We start from the raw sequence: 7,913 nt of genomic DNA on the forward strand, positions 1-7,913 counted from the left end.
AGGAGGAGGAGGAGGAGGAGGAGGAGGAGGAGATCGGATTTATACTCCGCCCTTCACTACCCAAAGGAGTCTCAGAGTGGCTTACAAACTCGTTTTCCTTCCCCTCCTCACAACAGACACCCTGGGAGGTGGGTGGGGCTGAGAGAGCTCTTGACAGAAACTGCTCTTTTTCAAGAACAGCTCTTATCAGAACTACAGCTTGCCCAAGGTCGTCCAGCCAGGTGCAAGTGGAGGAGTGGGGAATCAAACCCGGCTCTCCCAGATTAGAGTCCGCGCACTTAACCACTACACCAAATGGATGGAAAGCTGGGGCCAACTGCCAAGTGTACCCCAAAGAGAGAATTCTATTAACTCTTTTCCTCCCAGATCCTCCCAGTTTGAAGACCAGGTATAATTTTGGGAGAACTCCAGGCCTACTTGGAGGTTGTAACCCTATTAGCAAGAGGATGGTATTAGTGAGGGAAGGAGATATCCCATAAGTAATTGCAGGAAAGGGAGCTAAAGGGGGGCCCCAGGATGGACGTTTCCCCTTGCTGAAGGTGGAGGGTAGGAATTAGGATTTCCAAGTCTCTTCTGGCAACCAGCAGGGGGTGGGGGGACTTACCAGGACGGGAGGGAGACCCAGCTTGCACTGCAGCGACAAGTCTACATCATTTCTGATGTAACCCAGAAGTGGAGCCCTCACAAAGTGACATTTAGCGATGCTCTGGTAGTTTCCAAAAACTCTATGGTAAATATGGCCAAATACCAGTGCATTGCCCCAATGTGATAACATCACTTCTGGACCACATCAGAAGTGACCTTGACACATCACTGCAAAGTTGGCTGGGCTTCTCTCTTTTTTGGGGTAAGTCCCCCCACTGGACAGCTGATTGGTGGCGAGGCAGTGGGCCTGGTGGCGGGGAACCCCCGCCTCCACTGGGGGTCTGGCAACCCTAACAGGAATACAGAGCAGAGGCATCTGTTCAGTCACCAGCCAAAAGGCTGTCTCCGGTGGAAACGGTCCATGCCACCCTGGGACACATATACCCCCAATACTAAATAGGAACAATGTATGGTTTGGTGTCAGAGCAAGTTTGGTGTAGTGGTTAGGAGTGTGGACTCTAATCTGGAAGAACCGGGTTTGATCCCCCACTCCTCCACAGGCGGCTGCTGGTGTGACCTTGGGTCAGTCACAAGTTCTCTCAGAGCTGTTCTCTCACAAGCAGTTCTCGAAAGAGCGCTCTCAGCCCCACCTACCTCACAGGGTGTCTTTTGTGGGGAGGGGAAGGGAAAGGAGATTGTAAACTGCTCTGAGGCTCCTTTGGGTAGTGAAGGGCAGGGTATAAATCCAATCTCCTCTTCTTCTTCTATAATGAATAGTTCCACACACAGATATGTCACCGTGAGACAGGACTGTCCACAAGATTGAATAGGATGAAGAGGACTGGCCATTAAGAACACTGGGAAAGGTTAAGGTAGGCTGATGGCTAGAGGGGCCACCCTGGCCCCAAAAAATCGCCCCATGAAAGATGGGTGGAACTCACCATGAGCCAGTGGCCCCAGTCACACTTAGATTGGGTGCAAGCCAGTAGCCCTGGTCTTCTTCCCTTTGCCCTCTGTTCAGGGGTAGGGTGGGGTGGGGCTTGGGTGGGCAGGCACTTTTCCAGGGCTGTTTTTTTCCCCACTCAGTATGCCCTTGATGGTCTACCATTGGGCGCGTGCCAGTCCATGAATGCACTCCAATGCTCTTTTTGTATTCTGGTTGAACACTTAAGAATCTGATAAGGTCTCACTTGGAGGAAGGAAGAATAATAATAAGAGATTGGCTTTATACCCCGCCCTTCACTACCCAAAGGAGTCTCAGAGCGGCTTACAAATGCCTTTCCCTTCCCCTCCCCACAACAGACACCCTGGGAGGGAGGTGGGGCTGAGAGAGCTCTTGACAGAAACTGCTCTTTTTTCAAGGACAGCTCTTATCAGAACTACAGCTTGCCCAAGGTCATCCAACCAGGTGCAAGTGGAGGAGTGGGGAATCAAACCCGGGTCTCCCAGATTAGAGTCTGTGCACTTAACCACTACACCAAACTGGCTCTCAGGGGATGTATCCACAATGGGATGTATTCACAATGAGGGGGATGTATCCACAATGGGCAGATAGTCTGTACGTAAAATAAAGAATGGCTGAAAATTGCTACATTCCCATTTCTTTTTTCCATTCTAAGCATGAAGAAATAGAAGCATACATTGGAGATAAAGAAACATAAGAAGATGGACCCTGCTGGATCAGACCAGTGAATTTTTTCCATTCTAAGCATGAAGAAATAGCATACATTGGAGATAAAGAAATATAAGATGGACCCTGCTGGATCAGACCAGTGAGGGTCCATCTAGTCCAGCATCCCGTCTCACACAGTGGCCAACCCGTTCCTGTGGAGGGCCAACAGCAGGGCAGAGAGGATGAAGCCTTCCCCTGAGAAGGTCATCAGAAGAGCTCTGCTGGATCAGACCAATGAAGGTCAACCTAGTCCAGCATCCTGTTTCACACAGATTTTGCTCAGAAGAAAGTTTTTTAAAAAATGCTGTTGGGTCAATGGTGTGCTATCTCTTCTGGGAAAACCTGGAAGTGACGTCAGTCCTCTCTAGGAATCACAGAAAACTCTGTGGTAAAGCCAAGTGTGAGAGGCATGACTTCCCTTCCGCCAGTTTTCCCAGAAGTGACGTCATGTGCCCTATTGGGTCTGAAATAGTCCAATGAGAGGAATGCAGGAACTGTCTGAAATGGGCGTAGGTGATAACTGCAATTTTTACTTTTTAAATGGTAATTTCATTTTTTAAAAACTGTTTATAGTGAATACTGGATTTTTGTTGTCTGGAGATGCTTGGTGTCATATTCAGTGTTCCCTCTAAGCTGAGTTAGTGTGAGCTAGCTCACAGGTTTTTAGCTTCCAGCTCACAGGTTTTTGTCTTAGCTCAGGAAGGAGGGCTCCAGAGCAAACTAATTGATGCAGCAGCCCCATCGCCCACTCACAACTTTTAATGCCAGTAGCTCACAGAGTAGAATGTTTGTTCACAGGACTCCACAGCTTAGAGGGATCATTGCTCATATTCGTTTGGCACCTAATTTATACGACACTTTGCATTCCCCCCTCCAGAGCAGAACTAAGATAAAAACTAAGGAGAATACCTTTCACAATTTCCAACGCGGTGCCCAGAAGTGCCATACTATCGAAAGCTTTCAAGATTCCCCGTCCATCCCGGGGAAGTTCCCACTTCTGTCCATTCAGCAACAGCCACTGATCTGGATTTTATTACAACACGCAGCTGTTTTATCGCCTAAGTAAATAAATCAACCATTGAGCCAAACTTTGGGAATGAAGATTTCAAATAATAACACAATTAACTTTTCCCACAAAGTTCCCCCCCAGCCCCACTCGCTCAGAGGCACTGCAAGCTGTGATTCCCACGTGAAAGATATCAACTTATTTCCTTTTCCTGTCAATCATCTGAACCATGCGGGCCAGTGGTATGTTGGGCCACGACCTTTCACTCTAAGCATGAGTCTGAAATCCACCAATAAACCATCCGGTTTAATTGTTTAGGCTGTTTCTAATAAATATAAAAATGTGAGTCCTTAACATATTTCACATGCTTCGTTCTGATCTGGCTTTTTGACTTCCTCTTCATATATATTAGATGTACCTATCCTCATACACATGTGCATGCAACAACAGTGGAACAAAAGAAATGAGGGTATGTGTGTGTACTATGGGAATTGGATTATTGCTGTCCAGGCTCGGCTCAGGTACTCCTGGATTCTGGAATCTGGAATGAGTGGGACTTATATCAAAAGTGGAACTCAGATGGTAGAAATCTTCTTATTTGACATTTTAAATTGCTAAATTTCACACACAGGCCGCTTGGCACACATGTTTTGCCATGGCTTTTCATTGAGAAGCAATGTAGTGTAGTGTTAAGAATGTCAGGGTAGGATCTGGTGGAACCAGGTTCAAAATTCTCACTCATCCATGGAAGCTCATTTGGTGACCTTAAGCCAGTCAGACACACTCAGCATAACCTTCCTCGCAAAACTGTTGTTAACGATAACACGTAAGAGAGGAGATTAATCTAAACTGCTTTGGATCTCCCTCGGGCAGAAAGGCAGGGCTTGAATGAAATATGTAAAGTGTGCCCTGTACCTTTCCCTCTAATGAAAATGGCATAGTGGTGAAATGCTTCAGAATTTTGAAGGGAGGTTCCAAGAAATGGTTGATTCTCCATTGGGAATCACTGAGGATTGCTGGATCTGAATATACTTTGTGGATGTTTGAAAAGTTGAATCCAGCATGATTCTTGAAAAAATTATTGAAACAGATTTATAACCAGGGGTCTGTCAAGTCAGCCGGCAGGGACACTACCACATCGCTACAGTTCAAGGACTTTTAAAAATTTATTATTACAAATTGGTTGATGGAAAAACTCCACCTGTGAATTTCTACCTGTGATCAACTTTACCCGTGAATTCCTACCTGTCCATGTATTGTGTCATAGGAAATTTTTTCCCCTGAGTACTGTATATGTCATATCTATATAATTTATTAGATCATTGATTTTTGGTGTTTAAATTTGGGCACATGCATTTTTTTTCTTGTTTACTGTATATTGCCTTTCATCTCGGATCTCTCTTGGGAAGAAAGGCAGGGTATGAATGAGATATGTAAAGTGTGGCCCATTCCTTAAATTGCTTCACATCTTTCCTCCATCCTCTGGGTTAACAAACCTTGTGAGAAAGCAGCCCTGGTGGATGATGCATGATTGCACAAAGAAGAGAAGAAGAAGAGATTGGATTTATACCCCGCCCTTCCCTTGGAGTCTCAGAGCAGTTTACAAACTCCTTTCCCTTCCCCTCCCCACCCTGTGAGGTAGGTGGGGCTGAGAGAGCTCTGACAGAAACTGCTGTTTTTCAAGGACAGCTCTTATCAGAACTACGGCTTGCCCAAGGTCATCCAGCCAGGTGTGAGTGGAGGAGTGGGGAATCAAACCTGGTTCTCCCAGATTAGAGTCCGCACACTTAACCACGACACCAAACTGGTACCATTACTGCTGTGAGTTCTTATAATGCTGTTTTGGGACAATGCTCATGACTGCATCAAGGTCACTATTTTTGGTGGGGGCAGGGTTTAATCTTATCAAGTCCCCCTCACCCAGTGTTGTATTAGGGGGCATTGCTCTGACTTGGATGGACTAAGCTAGCCCGATCTTGGTAGATCTTGGAAACTAAGCAGGCTCAGCTTAGAAAAAGAAAGAAGAAAAAAACGCCCAGGAAGTCCAGGGTTGCTATGCAGAGGCAGGCAATGGAATGAAAGGAGCTTAACATTGAGGCAATCTGCACACCTTCCAAGTTTTGGAATTAATTTTTGAAATTCCGCTCATTAAGCCAAAATCAAGGTGGACTGGGACTTGGCTTGGGGTTCAATTCCAGAGCAATAAAATCAGGGACAGCTACCCGTCCCCGCTCCACGCACACCATTCTCGGATCTTCAGCCAAAGGATTACGCCACTGGTTTCTTCCTCTCTGACCCAGTGCCGATAAAAGGAATCCCATGACGGCCAATTTGGAACGTCCCAGCCCTAGGAGGTATGCCAGACCCAGTCGCCGGATGCTTGCTTCTGTATAGAAACTGATTAATCCTTAATGAGCCGTTAGTGACTGTACAAATCATTCAGGTGGAAAACTGGTGGCCATGGGCGCCCTCAATGAAGAATTAATTATGTGCGCTGATTTTGTGTTTTTTCCTGAGGAAACTTGGGTATTGCAAATATTTATGATTGTTCCACAACAACCTTCCCAGCTGGCATAGAAAGGGTAGAATTAAACATGAGTAATTAATTGATGTTTCTTTGCAGGAGAATGAGTCCTTAAATCAAGAGCACTTGAGCCAAGCAGAACTTTGGAACATTTGAGTATGCAACACTGTTCCAAAAATTTCCTAGCACCCCCCCCCCCCCCAGCCTCCCAACTTATAAACGGGCGCACAAAAGGGAACTGTTGTGGGGATCGGAAGGGAAAGGAGTTTGTAAGCCGCTCTGAGAAACCTTTGGGTAGTGAAGGGCGGGGTATACATCCAATCTCTTTTTCTTCTTCTATGCCTTTTCAGTTCGCGTTCAGTGCACTTTGCAACTGGATTTTAGGAGCGGTGGCGCAGGTGGTTAAACACCTGCTGTAATAACATCTACGAACTGCTGTAGCAGTTCGATACCCACCGTGGCCAGATTGAGCACCTGGCCCTTTGTCCCAGCTCCCGCCAACCCAGCGGTTCGAAAGCGCCCTTAACCAACTAAAGCGCGAGTAGATAAATTGGGAACCTACCTTAGAAGGTAGGGGGCACCCTCCCCCATTCCAAGTGAAATGGCAAAATCCGCTAGCAAATGGTCGCTGAAGTGGATTGAAGCTGGACTATTCAGCATGTGTGACAGTGCCCCTTAGGACCTGGGAGATTCAGGTTCGAATCCCCACTCTGCCATGGAAGCAGTGCCACCAGGAAGTGACATCATCACACTTTTTGGGCAATTCCTAGGAGAGAATGTGGTTTCCCCTGGAAGCGTAATCACACCATTGCTCACCAGTGATTTTTTAAAGACTCTTTTTGTCCCACCAGCTGCAAAAGTGACAAAGGAGACAAGAGCCCGCGGTGAGGATTCTGCAGCTCCACTGGGAAAATGGGAGCCCTACGAGGGTCCATTCTTCAGGTCCAGTTTGTTCAGGGCCGTAAAGGTAAGAACCAGCACTGAGTTTGTAGAACTAGAAAAAAAAGTTATTTTGCCATGAAAATGGGCCCCACATGCCCTCTGCTCTATCTTCCTGTGGATTATTGATGACAGCCCTTCTGCTGTAGCGTGGGCACAAGATGAGCTGGGGTGAATGTGCTTGCAGTGAAGGGAGGTCAAACAGGGGGTGGGAGAGGTTTTAGCTTCTGTCATCAATGTCCCACTTTTGGTGGTTTACCTCCCCACCCAAGTTGTACATGAACAGGAGAGAACATGGCTGCCACCATCTTGCTGTTTTCTTTGACTACTTTTCTTTTTAAAGCACCATTCCCCCCATTCCCCTTGGCTATTTCTTTTTTCTGTAATGATTGAGTGGGTGAACTAGGCCTCCCATTTACCTGGCTGGGGTGGGAATTGACAAGCCCCTGGGGCACTGAGGAGCAGGGAAAAAATGGCATCCGCATAGCAATGTTCTGGGAATTTCCCCTCGTCTCTGTGGTAAAGATCATAGAGCAGTGGTGGAGAACCTGTGGCACGGGTGCCAGAGGTGGCACTCAGAGCCCTCTCTGTGGGCACGCGTGCCATCACCCAAGCCAGGCCCAGACCATCGTTAAAGTGTCGAATTCTCTGCCAAATAATTTTAAGTAAATGAAAGCATTTGGGATTGCTTTCCTTACTTTGTTTGGATCATCTTAAGTTAATGTAGGAGTTGTTTTTTCTAAAGTAAAACCTCAGTATTCAGGTTAAATTGCCGTGTTGGCACTTTGCGATAAATAAGTGGGTTTTGGGTCGCAGTTTGGGCACTCGGTCTCTAAAAGGTTCGCCATCACTGTCATAGAGACTAAGAGAGGCAGCCTAGAGCACCACTTGGAAGTGACATCATTTCCTGCCAAAATTCCACCCTCCCCAAAATTTCCTGGTGTTTGCTGGGGCAGTCATAGCCAATGGGATGACATCACCACTCCATGGCCAACCAGATGGGTTGTATATTTCCCAAGAGATGCTGAACGCTATTGAAAAGGTGTTTTATGTTCCCCTGATGAGTTCCCCAAACAGCTCAATTGTAATTTAATAACAAAATAAGTAAGCTTTGTTCCTTGCAAAAGCATGAAAACTTCATCATTTTTTGTGTGTATTTACTTGCTTCATTTGTATTTTGCATTTCT

Source organism: Gekko japonicus, unplaced genomic scaffold, assembly GCF_001447785.1.
Source record: "Gekko japonicus isolate JY-2015 unplaced genomic scaffold, Gekko_japonicus_V1.1 scaffold41, whole genome shotgun sequence".
Taxonomy (NCBI): Eukaryota; Metazoa; Chordata; class Lepidosauria; order Squamata; family Gekkonidae; genus Gekko; species Gekko japonicus.